Source organism: Triturus cristatus, chromosome 4_1 (assembly GCF_964204655.1).
Source record: "Triturus cristatus chromosome 4_1, aTriCri1.1, whole genome shotgun sequence".
NCBI lineage: Eukaryota > Metazoa > Chordata > Amphibia > Caudata > Salamandridae > Triturus > Triturus cristatus.
In genome coordinates, this window is record NC_140585.1 from 341,617,111 (window position 1) to 341,642,508 (window position 25,398).

The following is a 25,398-nucleotide window of genomic DNA, read 5'->3' on the forward strand; positions in this document are numbered from 1 at the left end:
CCCATAGTGATAGGGAGCGTACAGGCGTGTGTACGGCCCGTACCACTACGAGTACGCATACGCGAGGACACCCATAGTGATAGTGAACGTAGGCACGCGTGTACGGGCCGTTGCAATGCATTTGGGGTGCCCTAGGGCCCCGGAACGCACCGTACCTGTGTGTGAAGCTCCAAATTACATAGGGGACACATGAGGGACAAGTATTAAGGCCTACATGCATGCTGGTTGTCATGGAGACCAAGTTCAAATTTTGAATTTGTTCTGGAAGGTGCACAGCAGAAGTCAGTTGGAATGAATCTACTTTGTTGCAATGTGTTTGTGGGGCTGACATCATGCAGGAGAAAAAAACCAATAGAGAACCCACAGACTGCTAGGTTTGAAGGGATTGGAGGAAACATAGGATGCAAATGTGAGTGACCAATCACTCTGTACTCCTGTGCATGAGATGGGCCAGCAAGGCAGATATAAGGCAGCCAGGTCCTATGAGGGAGCACTTGCCTGCACATCTCTGTATTCCACGACCCAGCTGCTGCTACTGATTCCCTGGAACCATGTCAAGGGCTGTGGAGAGGTCACAGCCATTCACCCTGGAGGAGAACATGGCTTTGGTGGAAGTGATCCTCCCACGGTACCCCATGCTGTATGGGCGACCAGGTTATCAGGTGAGTGCAGTGTCCACTGGCACAGACTGTGTCCCTTTTTTGTGACCGTGACTTCTGCCATTGTGTCCAGGTGTGACACACATGCTATGTACTGTAGGGGGGATCCCAGGGGGGGGAATGCCTGATGTCTCCCAGCAGTGCCCTGAGACAGGAGGGGTGGGTGCAGAGTCCTCCCAGCAGTGCCCTGAGACAGGAGGGGTGGGTGCAGAGTCCTCCCAGCAGTGCCCTGAGACAGGAGGGGTGGGTGCAGAGTCCTCCCAGCAGTGCCCTGAGACAGGAGGGGTGTGTGCAGAGTCTTCCCAGCAGTGCCCTGAGACAGGAGGGGTGGGTGCCTATCACTCCCAGCAGTGCCCTGAGACAGGAGGGGTGGGTGCAGAGTCCTCCCAACAGTGCCCTGAGACAGGAGGGGTGGGTGCCTATCACTCCCAGCAGTGCCCTGAGACAGGAGGGGTGTGTGCAGAGTCCTCCCAGCAGTGCCCTGAGACAGGAGGGGTGGGGGCCTATCACTCCCAGCAGTGCCCTGAGACAGGAGGGGTGGGTGCAGAGTCCTCCCAGCAGTGCCCTGAGACAGGAGGGGTGGGTGCCTATCACTCCCAGCAGTGCCCTGAGACAGGAGGGGTGGGTGCAGAGTCCTCCCAGCAGTGCCCTGAGACAGGAGGGGTGGGTGCCTATCACTCCCAGCAGTGCCCTGAGACAGGAGGGGTGTGTGCAGAGTCCTCCCAGCAGCGCCCTGAGACAGGAGGGGTGGGGGCCTATCACTCCCAGCAGTGCCCTGAGACAGGAGGGGTGGGTGCAGAGTCCTCCCAGCAGTGCCCTGAGACAGGAGTGGTGGGTGCCTATCACTCCCAGCAGTGCCCTGAGACAGGAGGGGTGGGTGCAGAGTCCTCCCAGCAGTGCCCTGAGACAGGAGGGGTGGGTGTGATGCACAGTGTGAGCCTGGCTCATTGATTGTGTAGTTGCCCTCATTCCACCTGTGTCCTTTCAATGGCACATACTGCTTTTGGCCTTCCCTCAGAGGATCATGTCCCTATGACAAAGTTGCAATGCGTTGGATGCACAATATGCCTTGTTGTAAACAGCAAATGTGTTCTAATCTGTGTCCCTGTGACATGTGCAAGGTGTATTGATGTAGTGTCACTTGTTCATCCTCACAGGTAGACGCCTCTGCCAAGGAGCAGATATGGCTGGACGCCGTCAGCGCCGTGAGGAGTGCGGATGGTCGGAGGCGGCACCTGTCCCAGGTGAGGAAACACTGGCAGGATATCCGGTGCTGGACGCGGAGGATCGCACGGGTCCTGCTGGGGGACTCACCTGAGAGCCACAAGAACCGCGGGCGCCGCCGTCTCTCCCACATCCAGAAACGTGTGCTGGCGGTGGTCTTTCCTGACTTGGACAGGCGTCTACAGGACATGCAGCAGCCGGAAGGGGGTAGGTACATGTGTGTGTTTGTTGTGTTCCACCAGCATTTGTAAGTGCACTGTTCCATGGATACACTTCCAGGGTTTATGGTGCTGTGCAGATCCTGTTCCCCACAGTATTGCAGTGCTCTCCTGCCTCCCTTCCCCTCCTTGCAATGTGTTCCCTGGTCTGTGTGTAGTCACTCCATCACAAGGTTATGTAGCCTGACACCTTCTCCAAGTGTACAATGCCTGCAGCATCATGTGTGGGGGTGGTGTGTAACAGGTTTTGTGACCTTGCCTGTGCCCTGTCCAGTTCTGGACTTGTGGGTTCCATGCCAGTTGGCACTAATGCTGAGTCCAGACATGGGAGTTAATCTCTCGAGTGCCAGGCCTTCCAGCAGGCATGTCCCATGTGGTGGCCTGTGACATGATGTGCATGAGTGTGCGTTACGCATAGTGCAGGGATGTTAGCGTGTGTTGCAGTCATTCCCATTCAGGAGCATGGAGTTGTGTGGCCACTACTGTCCCCAGGGGCATATTTTCCTAGGTATCATGTGTGTAATCCGAGAATGTCGACATTCTCTGTGTCTACAGCATAGGTTGTGCTCTGTGCCATTGTCCCCTGGCACCATGTTTCTTGACGTGAGATGTATTACAAGTGTCCACTGTCCAGCCTGACCTGATTTTCAAAGTACATACTCACGGTGGCCATTGCCTGTGTGTCTTGTTGCAATCATCTGATGATGCCCATTTGTACATGATTATTTGGACAGGCGCACCTTGGGTATTTGGTGTGCAATCTTGAATTGTTGCATCCCATGTGTATTTCACCCAGACTAAGAGATGTAAGTGCTTCCTGTGTCTCCACAGATTTGTCTCATGTAGGGGGTGGGTGGGGCGGCCATGGCCTACATGTCAAGACCTGTCATCTCCTTGCTCGGACTGGCCAGTGTGTGATGTTTGTCTGGACATACACTCAAGGTGCAGCGTGCCAGTCAGGGTGGGCATGTTCCTAGTATTACCTATGCTGCATGGCCTCTAGTTCCTGGATTTGGTCCCTGCTCATCCCAATTTCCTGCCACGCTGTGTGGTGCAGATGCAGTGCTGTATTGTCCCCAGGGCCTTGCTCCTCAGTCAGAATACCATGTCATCTCATTTGCTATTGTGTCATGCTCTCCATAGTTTTTCCATGGCATGGTGGGTCACACAACTGTGTCTTGCAGGGCCTACGTATGTACCTTGTTTTGTAGTTGTAACTCATCCTTTGTTTCAGGCTATGCACTGTAACCTACGTAGATTTGACTCATGTGACATATGTATACAGGTGTATGATTAATTTCTGTCTCTTCACCCTGCCCACAGCATCGTCGGGGGACACGGAGGGAGACATGGACACAGACGACGCGGAGGGACCGAGCACCAGTGCCAGCGGTGACATCGGGGCTGGCACTTCGAGTGGGACTGAGGCGGAGGAGAGTGAACCCGGGGACCTGTCGACTGGCACAACAGAGTATGAAGCTGACGGGTCCGAGGATGATCTCTCCGAGTGGGCGGTGGCTGCACCACCATCTGACAGCAGCCCTACATCTGCACCGCCCCCTCCATTGGCATCAGCCGCCTCCCACGTGCTCGTGTCCCTTCCCAACGTGCCCGGTCACCACATGCCTCCTTCCTGCCAGGCACCGCACCCCCTGCCCCTGTCTCCACTGCTGCCGCCAATGCTGAGTCTGTGGACATCCAGCGGCAGTTGCAGATTGGTCAGACTGCGATCCTTAATGTCCTCCATGGTCACAGCCAGGTCCTCAACAACATGGAGGCATACTTGGAGGGCATTCATTCATCGCAGGCTGACCAACGCAACTTGCTGAGGTCCATAGACTCCACACTGACTGCAGCAGTGGGTCTCCTGCAGCGCTACGTCCCACCCCCTACCCCTGCTCCTTCCACAATTCCCACTCCCATGCCTGTCCCACATACACCCAGACGTAAGCATGCACCCACCACAACAGACACAGGCACCACACCAGCAGGGAAGGTCCGCCACACACCTCCTGACACGCACACACAGGGTGCAGTAGGCACACCCGCTGGGTCGGGGGGCAAACGTGTGACACGGAGCCAGAGTGGGAGTCCGCATTCCACCCAATCCACTCCCTCCAAATCCCCTCCCCTCAGCTCTCCTGGCCACATCTCCCCCAAAGACTCCTTCGTGGCCGCTCTGTCCCTGAGCCCCACAGTGACACCACCCCGCAAGCGGTCAAGGAGGTCCCCGGTCAGGGTGCTTGAGTCCCCCCTGTCCACACCCTCCCCCAGTGGCGCTGCGACCCATCCCTCTGACCCCCCCCCCCTCCTTGGGGCCTGTGGTTCCTTCGGGTGCAGGGGAGTCCCTGGAGGACCTTGCTAAGGTGTGCAGCGAGATCCTGGCCTCCGCCTTTGGCCCTGCCCCACCCCCTGTGGTGGAGTCCTCCATCCCTGCACCCACGACGCCTACCCTTCACCCTCCTGTCCCTGCGGTGCCTGTTTCTTCCCCCCACATGATGCCCTCACCCCTGTGGAAGACAACGGATTGTAACTGTGCAGGCAAGCTAGGGGACACGCATCCCACTGTGTCCCCCATCCAGCTGGGACTCCTGGACTGCCCTATGGCCTTTGTTAATATTGGACTTACGTCATACTAGTTTTTTGCTCATGCTGAATAAAGCTATTTATTTTTTGCCCTTGGAACACTCCTGTATTGCTGGCATTGCTGTTGGTGGGGCTGCTACATGGTTGTGGGTGTTGGTCATGTGTTGGGTGTGTGGGAAATGTAGTAGTGTGCTGCTCATAGGGGGGACCCTGGGATCTGTGTGCCATCACACGGTGTTAGCTACCTTTCTCCATTCATGTAGGCAGTTGCTGCATGTTGCAATTGTCCCAAGGTGTATTCCTTCCTCTGTGTACCCTGACTTCTTCCCTGCAGGGTGTCCCCTGACTTTAGCACAGAGCTATGTGTCCATTAGCTGGGTGTGTGACGTAGTCCTTCACCTTTGCACATGCATGCTGAGCGATGTCTCCACCTGCATCATTCGTGGCATCCTTGGTAGTCATTGTACTTGTGTATGTGGCCTATTGACATGACTTCATGTGTACATGTTTTCTTTTCTGCGCTATGCATGCGTATACTCCCAGCCTCACACACATGTGGTACATGTACTGCAGGGTCTTTGTGCACCTGACTGACATTTGTTGGCATGGTATCTGTGACTACTCCACCCTTTGCGTTCCATGGGCACTGCTGGGAGTGATGGGCACCCACCCCTCCTGTCTCTGGGCACTGCTGGGAGGACTCTGCACACACCACTCTTGTGACTGGGCACTGCTGGGAGGACTCTGCACCCACCCCTCCTGTGTCTGGGCACTGCTGGGAGTGATAGGCCCCCACCCCTCCTGTCTCAGGGCACTGCTGGGAGGACTCTGCACACACCCCTCCTGTCTCTGGGCACTGCTGGGAGTGATAGGCACCCACCCCTCCTGTCTCTGGGCACTGCTGGGAGGACTCTGCACACACCCCTCCTGTGTGCGCAGATGCATTCGAGGTGGGGATACGTGTCGTACTTACACTGTTGGGGTGGGGGTACGCTCCATGCATTCGAGGTGGGGGTACGTGTCGTAATTACACTGTTGGGGTGGGGGTACGCTCCATGCATTCGAGGTGAGGGTACGGGTCATACTTACACTGTTGGGGTGGGGGTACGCTCCATGCATTCGAGGTGAGGGTACGGGTCGTACTTACACTGTTGGGGTGGGGGTACGCTCCATGCATTTGAGGTGAGGGTACGGGTCGTACTTACACTGTTGGGGTGGGGGTACGCTCCATACGTACATGGGTGGGGGTACGTGTCGTACTTACACTGTTGGGGTGGGGGTACGCTCCATACGTACGCGGGTGGGGGTACGTGTCGTACTTACACTGTTGGGGTGGGGGTACGCTCCATACGTACGCGGGTGGGGGTACGGGTCGTACTTACATTGTTGGGGTGGGGGTACGCTCCATACGTACGCGGGTGGGGGTACGTGTCGTACTTACACTGTTGGGGTGGGGGTACGCTCCATACATACGCGGGTGGGGGTACGGGTCGTACTTACACTGTTGGGGTGGGGGTACTCTCCATACGTACGCGGGTGGGGGTACGTGTCGTACTTACACTGTTGGGGTGGGGGTACGCTCCATGCATACGGGGTGGGGGTAGGGTCCGTACATATCCGTCCCCACGCTATGTGATGCTTGTGCGGCCCGTACCCAGGCCTTTGCCACGTGGGTACGAGCCGTCCCGCCATTGTTGGGGTGACGTGGGTGTGGGCGTGGTACGACTCGTACCCACGCTCTTCAGGCATGGGTACGGGACGTACCTGTCTGGTTGTGTTGCCGGTTCGCGTCGTGACGGACTTCCGTTGTGGCGGTCGCTGGCTTAGCTGGACACGCCCCCACCCCCTCGTAGTGACCAGGGCATGGGAGTCAGGTATGTCCAGGGCATGTGTGCTGTGTGACTTTGGTGGGGGGTTTGTGGACTGCCCTGGTCCTGCCACCCCCACCCCACCCCACTTTCCCCCCCTCCCTTAGTTGTTCTGACCTTCTGCGGCGTCTGCGTCCGAACCTGTAGAGGAGGTCGACTGCTATGAGGGCCGGGATGACACGTAGGTTCGGGTCCATGTCTGTCCGTCGCGTACGGGTCCTCCTTGTTCGCGTCGTCCTGTCTGTCCGTCGCGTACTGGTCCTCCTTGTTCACGTCGTCCTGTCTGTCCATCGCGTACTGGTACTCCTTGTTCGCGTCGTCCTGTCTGTCCGTCGCGTACTGGTCCTCCTTGTTCGCGTCGTCCTGTCTGTCCGTCGCGTACTGGTAGTCCTTGTTCGCGTCGTCCTGATTTCCCAGCAGTTTTTGGCAGCCGGAAAATATTCACCGTGCGGGATGACGTCGGTGCGAATCGTAATTCCTGGTTCGTGAATGGCAGGCTGCAACCGTCCCGACGTCAGGTCGGCGCTTTCCCGGATCGCATTTGTAGGTTTATTTTGTTCGGTCGGGGTTTTTTACGATTCGTACGGAAATGGTGTTCCCGTGCGAATCGTAATTCCATGTTTGTATATTTTGACGACCGGGTACGCGTCGGACGGAGAATATGCTCCGTCCGACGGTTCGTACCCGGTTTTTACCGGATCGTAATCGGCATCTAAGTGTTTGTTGCTGAACGCAAAGCTGATAACGAGAATAGAGGCTGGAAATCCGAAATGCATGTCTAAATATATGATAGGTACACTCATAGGAGGAGTTTCAATAGTTGTAGTTATTATGGTGTCAGTTGCTATTCCACATGAGGTAGGAGTCGTAGAGGTGAAGTGAACGCCTACACCCAGTACTTCAACCAAGAAAGAGGGCATCATAGGAGCTGAAAAGGCTTTACTAGATAAAGATAGTCGTAGTTTGCATGTAGATTTGTCTAGAGGTGATTTTAAGCTTAATGCGTATGCCAAGCTTCTATATGAATATGTGGAGGCAATGGATGCAAAAGATTGTTATGTGTGTATGCAGTTGCCTGACTCAGTGGACGAGGGGATTAAGTATCACCATCTTCCACTGATGTATGGAATTTCATGTAGTTTGTTGCTTAGTATGTTTTATGGAAGAGGTCATTATGAGTACTTCTTTTCGAATTACAATGCAGTGCTTTCAGAAGTACCAGCTTACAATCACCTAAATAAGTAGGATTATTAAAAGCAGGAGGACAGGATTGGGAAGTATTTCATTCCAACTTCGACTTTAGATACAGCATATGCTCATAGACATAATTTGACCTGTTCATTAACTGAGGTAGAGAAGAAATTTGTAGATCAAGTAGAAGATAGATATAGGACACTAACTAAAACACGTGATACTGGGGAGAGTCCAGTAGATTGGACAGAACAAAGGGAAGTTATGGCCCTATAGCATTGGATCTGGTGCAGAAGGGGAAGTTGTGTGTGAAGCGGGTGCAGTCCTACTATGATAAGGTCTATGTGGGACAAAGTACGTGTGATCATGTTTTCACTATGGAAGAGTCGGCAAAGAACTTTTTGCAAGGTTCAGTGCAAGTGGTGCCAACCGTATAATATGTGTGTGGAAAGAATGCTTATGTGAGATTGCCTGCAAATTGGTATGGAACTTGTTATTTAGGAATCATTTTTCCCAAAATTTACCATGCAGACGAATTAGAGCTTTTGGAAGATGGAAAGCACTCTAGAGTCAAAAGAGGTGCGAGTGCAGGAGCAGTAATTAGAGATATCTTTGGAGCAGTAATTCCAAGTTTGGGAGTGATCCTGAATGATGTGAAGATTAGGAGATTGGTGACTGTTGTCAACGAGTTGTCAATGAATACAGCTAAGTCGTTGATACTTGTGGATGGAGAGATGTTATCGATAAGGACGATGGTGATGCAGAACCGTCTTCCTTTAGATGTCCTATTGGCAAAAGAGGGCAGAGTCTGTAAAATGTTGAAAGTTCAAGAGTGCTGTACTTATATACCAGATAACAGCAAAGATCTGAAAAAGTATATAAGTAACATAACTGTGATCCACCATGAGATCCGGGATCTGACTGAAGAGGGTGTTTGGGAAAAGGTTGGAAAAAGATTCGGCAAGGTGGGAAGTTGGTTTGCAAGTCTAGGAAAAGGCATTCTTGGTTATATTCTGAAGTCTATCATTATCATAGTGGTTTGTGTGGGTTGTTTGTGGGGATTTGCCAGAGCTTGTCAATGGTACAGGGCGAACCAGGTTGAAAGGTCTAGGGAGCAAGAGATAGGGATGGCCAGACTGCAGGACAGTCACAATCAGAATATCAAGAATCTAGAGAAGTTCCGACAGAAAGAGTGGCAATGAGCTCTGTTTAGGTCGGTTCCTTCACCAATGTCAAAGCCCACTTGCCGGGAACCCATGGAACCCTGCCAAATCGCGCCCGAGTGCGTGGTACAGGGAAGAACTACTGATCCCATGAGCCTTGTCAACCCCTGACGGCGATGACGTCAGGACGCTCGTGCGCGGCGAGCTCAAAGAGGTTCCGGGGCACAGAGAGAGTGCCGCTTACTCTTCTACGAGAGCTGCGCTGGACGTCGCGAAGGCTGGTAAGGGTGCCTTGAGCACCAAGCTAAGTTCGCTGCTGTGTTAGCTAAGCTTGATTCTGGTGGCCATTGAGGACGGAGACTCGGAACGGGAGTCTCACTGTGGCGGATCCGTTGGATTCGTATCTGGTCCTTTCCCGAGTGAAACAACCGAAGGACAGTGCAAGGCTGCTCTCGGAATTGTTTATCGGACTCTAGGTTTTAGGTGCTTTCTTCCCGCGTTGGCGAACTCGGGGAACGAAGTTCATGCGGGGAAGAAGGCACTATTGTGACATTTGTCTTAACGCTTTGAGTACCGTTTATGGGAGAATTCTATCCCATGTTCCTGGAGGTGCTTACTTGTTCGGATATTCTCTGAGTGACTCTCGGATGTTGTGAGAGGGTTGAAGCTGCCGTTTCTGACAAGGCAGAGGGCCCTGTGATGGACCTATTACGTGTGGCATGAAGTAATGCTGATGTGTATTCCAAGTCACCAATACCACTTATTTTGATTATGGAGTGATCTAAACCTACAGGATTATATGTTGTGTTTTCCTTTTCTTACGATTATACTGCAGGGGTTCAGAGAGTGAGCAAGAGGCTTTTCCGCTCCCCTGTCTGCCTCAAAGTCCTAATCTCCAGGGTAAGGTCTTACGAGAACAACAAGAGGTGGGGGCGGGAGCAACTCCATACCAGGGCACTAGCTCATGTTACGTTCTCTTTGCTTTAGATATTGGAGAGTACATCCTTCAAGGGTCGTGGGTTCCCTAAAACAACGCTGAGAGTCTTTTCTTTCTTTACAGGTACCTGTCTCCTCCGTAGAGTGGGGAGGGGGGGTGGAATCGGGAAAGGTGGGAAGGAAGCCAGGCAGGGAGTTACTGATCGCTGTCTCCTTCTGTCTTCACAGGTCTTCCTCCCTGCAGTCCCCATCCTTTCCTTCCCCCGCTGGACCACTCCATGGAGTCTGTAATGTTAATTCAGACCGTGGTGGTGTCGAGAGAGGGACCCCATTAGAGCAACGTACGATCCTGAGGATTCCGGCCATAACAGAGTAAGCGGCCCACGGTTTATATCCTCCCGGTCGTACGTTGTCCCTCGGGCAGCCATGGCTTCTTTAGAAGGAGTTTTGGCGGCATTACAGATGGTCCAAACCGAACTAGCCGCTTCTAGGGCTGAAACGGCGGCCTTACAGGCTGCGGTTGAAAGGATGCAGAGGAATCCCTTCAACGTAGGGAGCTCCGCCTCAGCACATTCCGCTCCCTTGGTAGTGGAGATCCCCACCCCTGTTCCCTTGGCCACCCCAGAAAGATATCACGGGGAAAGCAGTAAGGTCCAGGTATTCCTCACCCAGATAATGTTACACTTTTCCTGCAAACCAAAGGCGTTTACCACGAACCATGCCCGAGTAGCCTTCTTCATTTCCTATCTAAAAGAGATGCAGCCCAATGGGCAGTGCCGTTAGTGAAGAGAGATGATCCCTTGCTCTATGATTGGGACGCATTTATCAAAGACTTTGAAAAAACCTTCAACCGTCGAGCAGCAACGCTTACGGCTGATAAGGATCTTATGGAGCTAAAACAGGGGAATCGAGACCTGATCACATATCTTAATGACTTTCGGCGCCTGGTGACAGAGACTGAATGGCCGGAGGCGAAACAGCTAGCCGTCTTTCATAAGGGGTTAAAGGAAGATATGAAGGACGTGTTGGCTCAGATTGATCCTCAACCGGAGACCTGTGAGGATCTGATAAATCTCGTTCTGCGGTTGGATCACCGACTCAGCGAACGAAAAGGAGAAAACCGCAGAAAGGACAGGGGACCCTGGCGGGCGGAACCAGTCCGGCATCCAGAGAGCACCCCGATAGCCCGAGCCGAACCCATGGAAGTGGGAACGGTGCGTTCCGCTCTCACGAGTGAAGAGAGAGATTATCGGAGGAAGAAAGGCCTCTGCATTTACTGCGGAAAGAAGGGGCACTTTATAAGGGAATGCGTATTGAGAAACAAAACCCCAAGAGTAGAACCACGGCGACAAATCGCAGCCACAGCAGAGAGTCCTTCGGGAAACGAAGAAGCTTGAAGGACGGAGAAGGGGTCTCTTCAAGCCATATCCACATTCCTTCATTGAGCGGTGCCCCGCCGACTACCAAACAACACTTTCTTATTGAGCTCTCTCTGTTAGTGGAGGGGGAGCGTTGTGCTATCACGGCCATGTTGGACTCCGGAGCGACGGGGTGTTTTGTAGACCACAACCTTGCCGCTCGGATCGGTTTGTCTCTCTGTGAAAAAGAAATCCCTGAAGTAGTGTATGCGGTGGATGGGAAGCAACTGGAGGCCGGGCCTATTCGTTTCCACACCAAGGCGGTAGAAGTGAGCCATGGGTTGGATCATGTGGAAAGACTCGTGTTCAACGTCATACACGCACCACAATATGGGATAATACTGGGACTGCCATGGTTACGGTTACACAACCCCCAAGTGAATTGGATGGATGAAGTCGTACACTACACTTCCGATTATTGCCAAAAGAATTGTATTCCTCCCCCCCTGAGCCCAGCGCGTTTGTTGGCCGTGGTACATCATGTGGCCACCGCGGCAGAACAGGTAGTGAGCTTGCCAGAAGAATATCAGGATTACGCCGCAGTATTCAACGAAGAAGAAGCTGAGAAACTACCACCGCACCGGCAATACGACTGCCAGATTGACCTAATTCCCGGGGCAGTGGTACCCACAGGAAGAGTATACGCCCTCACGGAACCAGAAAACACCTACCTAAAGGAATATTTGGACAAATATTTGGCGTTGGGATTCATTCGTAACTCTAAATCCCCTGCGGCTTCGCCACTGTTTTTTATCCCTAAGGCCAACGGCGAGTTGAGAGCTTGTATTGACTTTAGGGCTTTGAATGCCATAACGGTTAAAAACCGATATCCACTACCATTAATTCCCGTGATGTTGGAACAGGTACAGAAGGCGGTCATCTACACACGTCTGGATCTTAGAGGGGCGTACCATTTGGTACGCATAAGAAAGGGGGACGAATGGAAGACTGCCTTTAAGACGCGTTACGGCTTATATGAATATCTGGTTATGCCATTTGGATTGTGTAACGCGCCTGCTGCCTTCCAGTTTTTCCTGAATGACGTTCTCCGTGAATACCTGGATCGCATAGTAGTGGTGTATATCGATGACCTGCTCATCTATTCCCCCACGGTGGAGAGCCATATCCATCATGTCCGAACCATTCTACAAACCTTACAAACACACCATCTTTATTGTAAGATAAGTAAATGTGAATTCGGAGTTTCCACCGTGGAGTTCCTGGGAGTGATCTTAACACCCCATGGTCAGGAGATGTCGGAAAGGAAGATCACGGCAGTAAGAAACTGGCCAGTCCCTATGAACATCAGAGACATCCAATGTTTCCTCGGTTTTGCCAATTTTTACCGACGATTTATCAACAACTTCTCAGGTTTGGCAGCCCCTTTGACTAAATTACTGCGCAAGAAAGTCCCCTTTCATTGGACGGAAGAGACGCAAAAGGGGTTTGAGGCTTTGAAAGAGGCTTTTGTAACGGCCCCGATATTGGTACACGCTGACCCTGCCAGACCTTACCTGGTGGAGGCAGATGCGTCGGATTATGCCGTAGGAGCGGTTCTATCGCAACGACACCCTGAGACGGGGCAGTTACATCCAGTGGCCTTTCGTTCCCGCAAATTAAATCCAGCGGAACAGAACTACAATATAGCAGAAAAAGAGCTGCTCGCGATTAAAGACGCCTTCGAGGAGTGGCGCCATTATCTCAAAGGGGCCCGCCATGTCGTCACTGTATACACTGATCACCGCAATCTCCAGTTTATGAAGGCAGCCCAGCACCTATCACCACGACAGTTGCGTTGGACATTGTTCTTCGCAGAGTATGACTTTATTGTCACCTATCGCCCAGGTAAAGACAATAAAAAGGCCGACGCCTTGACCCGCCAGTCCACCTCCCTGAATTCCACCGCTCCGAGCGAACAAAACATTATCGACCCAAGCAAGATTCTGGGTACCACGATCACTGAACCATTTCTGAGGAGTGTAACCCAGGGCATCAACACGGACCAATGGAAAAGGTGGCTGTCCCAACATCCAGAGTGGAAGGTGAAAGATGGAGTGCCGTTGCGCAAGAAACAGCTATTGGTCCCAGTACCGGCTCTCCAACGCCGTGTGTTCCATTGGTGTCATACGCTGCCCAGCGCCGGTCACAATGGGATAGAGAAAACCACAGAGAGAGTACTCCGACAATTCTGGTGGCCTTCAGTCCGAAAGGATCTCAGACAATGGGTCCAGGAGTGCTCAGTATGCGAACAAATGAAGTCATCTCATGCTCGACCCGCTGGGTTGTTGCAAGTCATGCCAACCCCTGACCATCCTTGGCAAAACATATCCTTGGATTTCGTTGTGGGAATGCCTATCGACCAAGGGCATACAGTGATTTTGGTTGTGGTGGACTCCCTAACAAAAATGGCTCATTTTATTGCATGTAAGAAGGTACCAACCGCAGGCCAACTAGCTCAGATATTACTGGTAAATGTTGTAAGGTTGCATGGGTTACCCCAGCGGGTGGTTTCGGACAGAGGGTCCCAATTCACCGCCAAGTTTTGGAAGGAGTGGTGTACTTCCTTAAAAAATCTCCTCCGATCTATCCACCAGTTTTCATCCGCAAACGGATGGGCAGACGGAGAGGGTGAATCAGAGTCTGAAACAGTACCTGAGGTGTTACGTGGATAACACTACAGAAAACTGGGTTGACACCTTGTGGCTGGCGGAAATAGCATATAATAGTGCAACACATAGCTCCACCCGACACTCACCTTTTTACTGTTCGTACGGGTTTCATCCCAGGTTTATTCCTTTTTTGCACCCCAAGGGAACAGAACACATACCAGAGGTCACGCAGAGAATTAGACAGATCCAAAAACTCCTGTCCCAGGCTCAACAAACGTTAAGGAAGGCCAAAGAGAGGTATAAGAACTATGCTGATAAAACCAGAAGACAGGGACCGGTATATAAGATAGGAGATTATGTGTGGCTATCAACCAGAAACATCAGGTTCAAAAAATATAGCATGTTCAACCCCAAATACATTGGCCCGTATAGAGTAGTTAAACTCATCAACCCTGTTGCGGTTAGATTAGACCTCCCCTCTTCTCTTCGCATCCATCCTACCTTTCATGTCTCTTTGCTAAAGCCTGCAAGGAAAGGGAAAGTTGCTCCCCCGGTACAGGTGCAGGAAGATGCAGAATATGAGATCAGGGGGATCCTGGATTCAAAGATTCACCGCACAAAGCTGTGGTATCTGATTGCCTGGAAAGGGTATGGAGAGGAGGAGAACTCCTGGGAACCTGCTGAAGGGGTCCATGCACCTAGATTTGTCAGACTTTTTCACCAGCGTTTCCCAAACAAGCCATGTCCTTGTCAGGGTTCTTCGGGAAGGGGATGTACTGTCAAAGCCCACTTGCCGGGAACCCTTGGAACCCTGCCAAATCGCGCCCGAGTGCGTGGTACAGGGAAGAACTACTGATCCCATGAGCCTTGTCGACCCCTGACGGCGATGACGTCAGGACGCTCGTGCGCGGCGAGCTCAAAGAGGTTCCGGGGCACAGAGAGAGTGCCGCTTACTCTTCTACGAGAGCTGCGCTGGACGTCGCGAAGGCTGGTAAGGGTGCCTTGAGCACCAAGCTAAGTTCGCTGCTGTGTTAGCTAAGCTTGATTCTGGTGGCCATTGAGGACGGAGACTCGGAACGGGAGTCTCACTGTGGCGGATCCGTTGGATTCGTATCTGGTCCTTTCCCGAGTGAAACAACCGAAGGACAGTGCAAGGCTGCTCTCGGAATTGTTTATCGGACTCTAGGTTTTAGGTGCTTTCTTCCCGCGTTGGCGAACTCGGGGAACGAAGTTCATGCGGGGAAGAAGGCACTATTGTGACATTTGTCTTAACGCTTTGAGTACCGTTTATGGGAGAATTCTATCCCATGTTCCTGGAGGTGCTTACTTGTTCGGATATTCTCTGAGTGACTCTTGGATGTTGTGAGAGGGTTGAAGCTGCCGTTTCTGACAAGGCAGAGGGCCCTGTGATGGACCTATTACGTGTGGCATGAAGTAATGCTGATGTGTATTCCAAGTCACCAATACCACTTATTTTGATTATGGAGTGATCTAAACCTACAGGATTATATGTTGTGTTTTCCTTTTCTTACGATTATACTGCAGGGGTTCAGAGAGTGAGCAAGAGGCTTTTCCGCTCCCCTGTCTGCCTCAAAGTCCTAATCTCCAGGGTAAGGTCTTACGAGAACAACAAGAGGTGGGGGCGGGAGCAACTCCATACCAGGGCACTAGCTCATGTTACGTTCTCTTTGCTTTAGATATTGGAGAGTACATCCTTCAAGGGTCGTGGGTTCCCTAAAACAACGCTGAGAGTCTTTTCTTTCTTTACAGGTACCTGTCTCCTCCGTAGAGTGGGGAGGGGGGGGTGGAATCGGGAAAGGTGGGAAGGAAGCCAGGCAGGGAGTTACTGATCGCTGTCTCCTTCTGTCTTCACAGGTCTCCCTCCCTGCAGTCCCCATCCTTTCCTTCCCCCGCTGGACCACTCCATGGAGTCTGTAATGTTAATTCAGACCGTGGTGGTGTCGAGAGAGGGACCCCATTAGAGCAACGTACGATCCTGAGGATTCCGGCCATAACAACCAAAGAGTGGTGAATTTGGTGATGACACTAGTCATTAAAGGGGGGAACTGATAGAGCGCAATGTGGGTTTTAAAAATCGTAGGGGTGCATCATAATCACGTATAGTCCACACCTACATATGTATCTTATGTTGTATTAACAGATGATCATTAGAGCCGTAAATGTAATAATAAAATGTGAATGTAATGTTAGAAATGTAATTCGTGTTAGTTGAAAGAGTTCATGATTTAAATGTAACCGCTTAGCGTGAAGTGCATAGTAAATCAATTCGTGTGAAATGTAATGCATAAGATTTAAACGTGCACAATATTAAAGTCTGCACGTGTAGGATTGATTACTTATATATTGAATGTAATTAAATATAGTGCTTACCGATGTGATGTTTATTAATGTGTGTAGGTTTGATGTTTAGAGGCCTAATTGACTATCTATGTTCTCCTATGAGAAGGCCTACTCGCATTTCTTATGTTAGCCGAATTGTGCAAGCAAAATGTATTTCCTTGGGAAGGCTCTCATTTAGAAAGTCAGTAAGAATGATGTGCGTGCAAGGATTTTAGTTTCTCAAGCTTCAGTTGCAGGTCCAAGGACATCGTCCTCGTTAGCAAAGACTAACCTTTTGTTTTAGGAGTTAGGTATGGAGGAGAGTTGCTACAAGTGTCTCCAGGAATGCCAACAATGAGGAGCCGATACTTTCAGTGCAGAGGGAGCCTAGGACTCAAGGACATTTAGACCGTTATTGGACGGCGTACAGGTTTCAGTGGAAAATCATCTCCAGGAGGTGTCCAGCCAGAAGAGGTGGAACAAAGGCGTGTCTTCTATGTTGTGCATTTTGTATTAGGGACAGTGCCCCGAGGGAAGAGTTAGGAGATGAGACAGTGAGGCGTTAGAGGGCAGATGTAAGGGATCGATACAGAGGGAGAAGACTTAGAATGCTACTGTAGCTTTGGCTACTCACCCCTTCAACGTGAGTGTACTTCTTAGGAAGTCTTCATGAGCTGACACCTTTTTTTCTGATCTTGCCTTGGGAAATACTAAGTAGGGATGTCACTGTAGTAGTAGAGTAGGGACAGACTAATCAATTTCTTTATAGGTATCCATGAAGACTGATTTAGATATTGGAGTAGTTATCTTTTGCTTCATAATTTTAGAGTTCATTATTCTTTTTATGCTTCATCGAGTAAGGTTGCTGCGCAGACTAAACTTTGTATTAGTTCCCATGTATTTTTTTAACCTCGTCATGAGGTGCTTGTATGTTCAGTTATTTTTGGCTTTGTAATAAACCCCCTAAACTTAATTTGGAGTTAGTGATTCTTTAAAGTTGTAGTTGTTTGGTTACTGATTTTGGTTGGATGGATTGATTTTCTTCCCTTTACACTGCACAGCAGATAAAACGGTCCAGTTGGCCGAGGATTCTTAGTAATGGTAAGAGATGGTAAGATAAGATAAGAATCCAGCGTAATCATATGCACAGCTTTACATGTAATGCAAAGAGCCTTAAAGTCTATGCAGTTCTTGATGGGAAGCAAGTGAAGCTGAATCAGGGCCTGTGAAGCCGACTCATGTTTGGGGATTCCTAAAAGCAGACGAGCTGCAGTGTTTTGTAGAGCCTGTAATTTGTTTTTAAAACATTTCTGTATATTGGTTACAAGCGTATCACAGTAGTACAATTTAGAAGTGATAAGAGTGGACACCACAGTTTTCTGCAATTCTCGAGGATAAAAAGAAAGACTTTCCTGAGTAGTTTAGACAAAAAGAACAGGCGGTAATGGAGTTGATATGACCTTCAAAAGACAACTTACTGTCAAACTTACTGTCAAACAGAACCCCAAGATGTTTTACTTTCGATACCAGGCTGGGAAGAGTACCCAAGTCTTGGGCCACCAGCATTTCTGCCAAATAATAGAACCTCGGTTTTAGCCAAGTTTAATTTCAAACAGTTGTTGCTCGTCCATCTCCCAATTTCGAGCATACAGTTGTGGAATCTAGTGGCATTGGCATCAGGGCTGCTGGCCACTGACACCACAATCTGGGTGTCATCAGTGTAGGACACCATTAAAAAGCTGAATGATCTGTCCTTCCTCCATGAGGTCCCTTTATCTCTTCCAATTTTGATTAGAGTTCTTGTGCCATGTGATTCCATCATTATATGATTGTTGCCGCCACCACGGGGAGGGCAGCGGTGGGTTTCAGGGGGGGGTATTTTGTTTTTTATTTATGTTATTTTACAACTGAGAGAAGTTTCTGTATGATTTTGTGCTCATTCCATGTAACACATTTCACTCGGATAATGTGGAGAATTTACCGTCGCAGCAGGAGGTTGACACCCTTGTAACAATGCTTGCTCTTTTATTGGACCAGCAAGGACTGACTTCAAGCTCCATTTCATTTAGACAGAGTATCCGCTACTCGGGCCACTCCATAAGGAAGGAGCTTGATTGTATTGGGCAATGCACCTCTTCCAACCTGTCTACTTATGCTGAATTAGTCTACTTCCCCTGCGTGGGATGTTGTGTTGGCACTATCTCGGATTTATGTTGCAAAAATGTAATAAAAATATCTTTGAAAAAAAAAAAGCTGAATGATTTCTTCAAACTTGCCAGTAGAGTTGCATTCAGATTAAAAAGTGTGGGGCTCAATGATGAGCCCTGTGGAACCCCACATGGCAAGAAAAAGAAAGGTGATATTGATAGATCAGAAAAATTTACCTTAAAATAAGTGTCCTAATTAGTGCAAAATATTAACATGAAAATGTTAAAAGAATAAAATGTAGGAAAATGTGCCTTTTCTTAAATGTGCAAATTAACATGTAAAATTATTTCTTTTTAGTAATTACATTAACAGGTCAGAATATACCTCATTTAATTTTCTACCCTTTCTTTACCTATCCTTTAATTTTCTTCTTAAATAAATGAATACTTTAGCTGGTGCTTAACTGTGCTGTATCAGATAAATAATTCATGTAACTTCTTTAGACATGTTATCTTTGTAGAATGTGGTGACATTAAAAAAAAAAAAATCTTTGCTTCCTAAACTACATGTTGTCATTGTATTTAGTTAGACTTTAGCTGCCACATATCCACAATAATAAAAGGGAAGCAGTATATTAAAATATTGGTGCCTACATGAAAATGTGGATTTCATGACTTAATTCATTAAAGTTACAACTAGAATGTTTCTGCTTTTGAATAGTTTGTTGACACACAGTGGAATTCTGAATAGCTAATAGTTTAGACTGCAGGGTTCTTGTGGGTACTCAGAGGGAATCTAACACACATAAATGCTAGTAACCAAGTAGTTGTCTTGTAGATAACACCTTGCCGATTTCATACATTTACGGTGGCAATGGAGAAAAAAGCAGCAGACCATCGAACAATCCGTTACCATTGGTTTGAGATGATCTAACACCAGAGTGGATTGATGCATGTGTTTATGTGTTTACATTATACATGTTCCTAGTTAGATGAGTAACCCATTTTTTCCACACTTCCATTTTAGAGCACATTCCGAGAGCTTTATACTGTCCAGACTGTTCTAAGCTTATATTTCTACGACCATAATTTTTCCTTTTTCCTTAGCCTTCTGCCCCATTCACTGTGACCTAATGCTGTTCCTGTCACCTACGGCTTTGTGGCTGTCTAATTTCATCAGTGATTATAGCTATGACTGTGACTATTTTCCTAGCTTAACTTTGGACAGTTGTTACTGCAATAGTTTACTGATGGTACTTGGAAGAAGACACTCGGACGAGTTTCCAGAACTACTCTTCATGAGAAGTTCAACTACAACCTGTTTCTATTTCCGTAAGGACTCTTTATGGGTTATGGTAAATTAGGACCTGCTAGTGTAGAATAGAGACTTAGATAATATTTTCTTTATCAAAAACGCTATAATTTTCTTAATTGCTTGTATTCATGATTTTCTTGTTATTTCTGAAAAATTGATTTATCTAATTTCTAATCTGAATAAAGAGACAAAAAACAAAATAATAAACTCTTTACTCATAATGACGAATAAACCTAATTAAAACACTCATGGTTGAATGAAAAAATTAAGTAGTGTTTATTGAGATGTTGTTGACTTATGCTCCGTGCTAAAACGGTGGCAAAGATTCAGTCGACCTGAAGAACAACAAGGCATGGAGTTGGAGACCACCTTTGTAGGTCACGGGTTGAAGTAATTAATATTCAAAGTATTTCCACACCTGCACTATGAAATCCTCCAAAGTAACAGATTGCTCACAATCAATATCAATTGATTTTAAAAGAAAAGGGGCACTGTCCTTGATTCCAATGGAGGAAAGACGATCAATAAGAAGGTCGTGATTGACCATGTCAAGTGCTGCTGTCTAATAAAACAAGGCAGCATTTCCTCCAGTATCAAGAGTTTGTCTAATTTCATCTGATGCCATTATCAAAGCCAGTTCAGTGCTATATTGACTTCTAAAAACCAAACTGGGTCAGGTCTAGAAGATCATTATCATTAATAAATGAAGACAATTTCAAGCTGATGGCTTTATCGACAATTTTTGACGGGGCCAAAAAATGCGAGATGGGCCGATAGTTGCTAGGGCCTGTGGCGTCTAAGTTAGGCTTCTTGAGAAGAGGAAGAATGAAGGTTTTTTTCTAGTAGTGCTGAACATCTTATTAAAAAGGTTTATTAGATGAACTGCAGTAATCTCAGGTACTAAGCGCAAGATTTTAGGGGGGCAGGCGTTCATAGGGGACCCTGATTTAATTTTGCTTAGTAAATCCTGGATTTGAGCCAATAGTAATGAAAAAAATGTGGTTAACATAGTAGGATTGTCCACTGACAAAGAACCAGCCGAAAAGCTTGGATCGAGGTCAGGAGGGTGATCTATAGAGACAACTCCATGACAAGGGTCCTACGACCGTAAAGGTAGATCTAAATTGTCTACAGAGCCTACAGCTGAGGAATGAAGAGACTCATTGTTAGGCGAAAAGATGTTAAACACTTATATAACCTTATGTTGAAAAAAGGTAACTAATGTATTGCAGAATGATTGATTAATCATGTTATTTTTGTTCTCTGGGAACTTCGATAACTTCGTTACTGATGTAAACAGTACTTTAAAGGAATTTTTTGAGGATTCAATTTTAGAGGTAAAATGCTGAGCTTGTTCCTTGAAAATCAATACTTTATGAGCTTGGATGGAGAGTTTATCAGTTTCTTTAACTGTGAGATCTTAGTTGGTCCTCCACATTCGTTCGCACCCATGGCACTGCTGTTTTTTGAGCATAAGTGTTTCGGTGAACTAAGGTTTAGAGGGGGTAGCACGGTGGCATTGGTACACTTTATCAATGCTTAACTCATTTGTTCATCCATGCAGGACAGAAGCATATAGTAGCTCTGCAATTTAAATGGCGAAACTCCAGTAGGCACATGTGGGGTCATACGATGAAACCATAACATAGTTTGACTGCATTCACTACTAAACACTTGTTGGCAACAGCCCACTGGAAAACACTCTCCCAACACTCTATTCATTCTCTTTAAGAAGTTTAACATGACTGCTTTTCAATAAGAGTTCCACCTCACTAGACACAAATTTGACTCCATTGTCTGACACTAATGTGGTAGGAAAGCCTTCTTTCAAAAACACATCTTTTAGAAATTCAACCAGCACTTTTGACGTAACTTCACTCACAAATTTGACTTCCAGACACTTAATCCATCACAACTAGGTGTTGTCACAGCTAGAACATATGACACACTCTTTTATTGCTTGGTCTATCTCTCTGTCCATGAAATGCAGCCAAAAGGACAATCTCACACGTCTCTTCATCGTAGTAGCTCCTACATGACCCTCATGGTGTTGATAGCATTCCTGAAAGAAACAGGTGGCACCAGCTTGTCTGCTCTCATTAATAGACCATCTTCTACTGGCAACTTCTCCACCACTTTTACATATATCTTTAAATCAAAGTCAAGCTTCCTCTCCTTCTTTCAACATGACTCCACATACGTCATGACTATGGCCATGGAGGATTCTTCTTTGACAGCCTTGTGTCATTCCTGTTCTGTGACTACACACATCTGTGATAAGTCTACAGATGCAACTATACAGTCCTCCTTATACTAGTCACCCCCACCTTCACTGTTTTCCACAAACACTCTGAGGAACGTGCCAAGTAATCCACACATGCATTCTTACTACCAGGAATGTATTCTGGTACAAAATCAAATTGCAACAGTTTTAACGACAATCTAACAACATGCTGCGTAGAACCTCTGACATTTTTACCACTCATTATATATTAATGGCTTGTGGTCAGTTTGAATGACAAATCTTCTTCCCCACACATAATTATGAAACTTCATGACCACCCCCCAGCAGGCAATAAATTATTTTCCAATCACTGAATACTGCTTTTCAGCACCCGTCCTGGCATACAATGCATAACCAAATGTTCATATGTCTCCATCTTTCTCTTGACTAAGGACTGCCCCCAGCCCCACATTGCTGGCATCAACAGTTATAACACACTGCAACTCAGGATCATAATGCTTCAATATTTTCAGAGATGTCAATTGATCTTTTATCCATTCAAAAACATCTTGGCACTCAGCAGTCCACTCAAAGGTAACACCTTTCATCAACACACGAGATAAGGGTCTCAACCTGTTTGCATAATTCTGAATGTACCGTGAAGTAAATTCACATATTCCTAGAAATGGTTTCAACCCTGCTTTGTCACTGGGGGTTTAGTCTGAGTAATGCTATTAACTAGACTTGATTTAAGTGCAATACCTTGGCTAGTTCCAAAATGTCAGTGAGGAAAACACACTTATCTCTCCTTAAGACAACTCCCTTTGTCTGAAATCTTTTAAAGACTTCTTCAAGTATTGTTTCATGTGCTTTCGTGTTAGGTGCAAAAATGAATACATCATCTTGAAAAATCGATAACCTTTGAATTCCTTTCAGCATATAGGTCATTACTCTCTGGAAAACTGAGGCCACCCAGGTTAACCCAAAAGGCATATGACAGCACTGGTACATGCCAAATGGGGACACAAAAGCTGCCATATGTCTTGATTTGATGATATGCTAAAGCCAAATCTAATTTTGAGAAAGTCCTTGGCTTCTTTCAAACTAGCTAGAAGTTCATTGATGTTGGGTAAAGGGGGAAAGTCCACCCAAATATATTTATTAAGGCAACGGAGGACCACACAGACCCTCAATTCACTATTCTGTTTGCGAGTCACCACCAATGGAGACAGCCACAATGATGAATAAATGGGTTTAATTATACCTCACTTGCACAAAGAGTCTAACTCTTCCTCATTTTATGCTTCACTGGTCTTGCCCCCTCTTTCACTATTAATTTGTGTTTGTAATCTTGGATTTCTCACAAATCTCAGGAAAACACATGTGCATATTTATTCATAACCTTTTTCAATCCTCATTGTCTCTGACTGCTAACACCTGCTCTTTTGCAACTTGTTTGAGAATTATGTCAAAAAGCCCTTGGTGGAACCACCCTAAGATTTTAAACCCCTTGTAGGCTACACTAATCTTTCCAGCTATTCTCCACCCTTGAAATTCTAATATGTCTTCAATATACCCACATAAATTAATGTTCCGTCCTTTGTATGACAGCTTCGCGATCAAGTGGTAACAGCAGTCTAGTGGACCATACACTGTTACATAACTCGAGTTATCATGATGATGTGTGCCCCCAAGTCTACCAACAATTTAAAAGCTTTTGTTACCCACCATGATCTCAACATAAGGATCCACACACAGGTCTGGATTGCCAGTTCTCACTTCATCTCTCTTTACAACTAAAACCATGTCTCTTGGTTCTTTACCAATGTTTACATCTTCCTTATCTTGAACATAATCATCTATGATACAGGCTGATGACTGTTGTTTAGTTTTAGAAGACTTACAATCTTTTGCAAAATGTCCCAATTTGTTTCATATTCTACAAGTTACATTTATACCTGGACATTGCTTACCCCCTTTTACACGTGTGCGATTTCCACAAAGGAAACATACATTTTGCTGGGAGAAAAAAAATAAGTTAGATTTGTCTGCCTGCTTGTTGTCTTTAACACATTTAGTCCCATTAGTCTTGACCAGAGCAACTGATTCAGCACTTTTACCTTCTAGCACTATAGCTGAAATCTGTGAAGTCTCAATACGTTTAGCTGTTTTACTGGTATCTTCTAATGAAGGATTGCCCATTGATATTAACTTTTGTTTGATTACTTTGTCATTGCAATGAGATATAAATTGGTCTGTAAATCTATCCAGGGAGTTGACTAATTCTGTTCTTAATGCTTATGTTTATTCAAGTTGAGGTTATGATTTCTTTCCAATCCAAGATGGCTGACCGATTGTGGAATTAGGTCACTTCCTGTTTTTTCCACTATATAAGGAGCTCCATCTTCAAGTCCATTTGTGTCACAATTGTTTTCTACACATTGCTCACTCCTGGTTCTGTAGGTTATCACAGTGTCCAGCCCTTCTCTTCAATATCCTTTATTTCTGGTCATTAGACTGAAGGCTGTTTCTCTGGAAACCAGTTTTTCTCTATTTATAGGGATATTTCCTAGAGTGGTTCACACTCCCGTTCCAATCTGGCATCTGATCATGTCTCTGTAGATAAACGGCCTTACCTGCGTAAAAGAAAGTCATAGTCAGCTTACTTGGACGATCAGCTCTTAACAGTAAGCGGTAGAAAAAACACTTTTTACAGCAGCAATGGAAAAATAAACATTGTGTAGCAACAGGGAACAACCAGCAGCAATTTTCTCTCCAGCAGTAAAGGATAAAAGGTACAGGGAGAGAAACCAGGGTAAGATAAATAATAGCTTAAACATCATGTTACATACAGTGCTGTATCTCTTTTATTCAACAACACATGATCTTATGTAACAGAAGTGTTGTCTACGGAAAGTGATCTAGGAAATCAGGTTAAGACTTGACATTATTGGGTCTTGCAAGAAATGCCTCACAGTTATAGGCCCACATAAAAAATAGTGAGACACCTGGATCACAAAATTTGAGTAAAATTGTCTAAGAGTTGTGATGCGAGAATTAACAGTTTAATACACCCTATACACCTTTTAAGCTTCTTTTGCAATAATGCTTTCTGCTTACAATGATCTTATTTGTTAATAACTCTTCAGATAATTTTCCAGATCTTTAGTTATATTAATTTAGCTTTCAGGTCCTTGGTGATATACATTTTACTAGGATTAAAATTATCTGCCTGGATATTGTAGTTCCAGATTCATTTTAAGTCTAATATGGCTATCTCTGCTACTGCGACTATGTCTGATTCTCGTACTCCTTTTCAAAAAGGATATCAAGGTACTCTGGCATTCCTATTCTTTTAACAACTTTTTACTTTTATTAACATTCTTTATTATACTACATGATAGGTACCTACTACAAACTCTATGGTACATCATCCACATATACAAGACAGTAATACATTATTATAATGTAATGCTTTGAATAAACTACAGGTTGATTAA

At 47.0% G+C, this 25,398-nt stretch overlaps 1 long non-coding RNA gene across 1 annotated transcript in view; it reads right to left on the reverse strand.

Moving 5' to 3' along the window:
* Positions 1-23,767: 23,767 nt before the first annotated feature.
* The window catches only part of LOC146854918 (uncharacterized), a 57,854-nt gene continuing 56,223 nt past the window's right edge, over positions 23,768-25,398 (reverse strand). The window contains exon 3 of the long non-coding RNA XR_014981244.1: positions 23,768-24,534. This is a non-coding gene — a long non-coding RNA (uncharacterized LOC146854918). The remainder of the gene's footprint in view (positions 24,535-25,398) is intronic.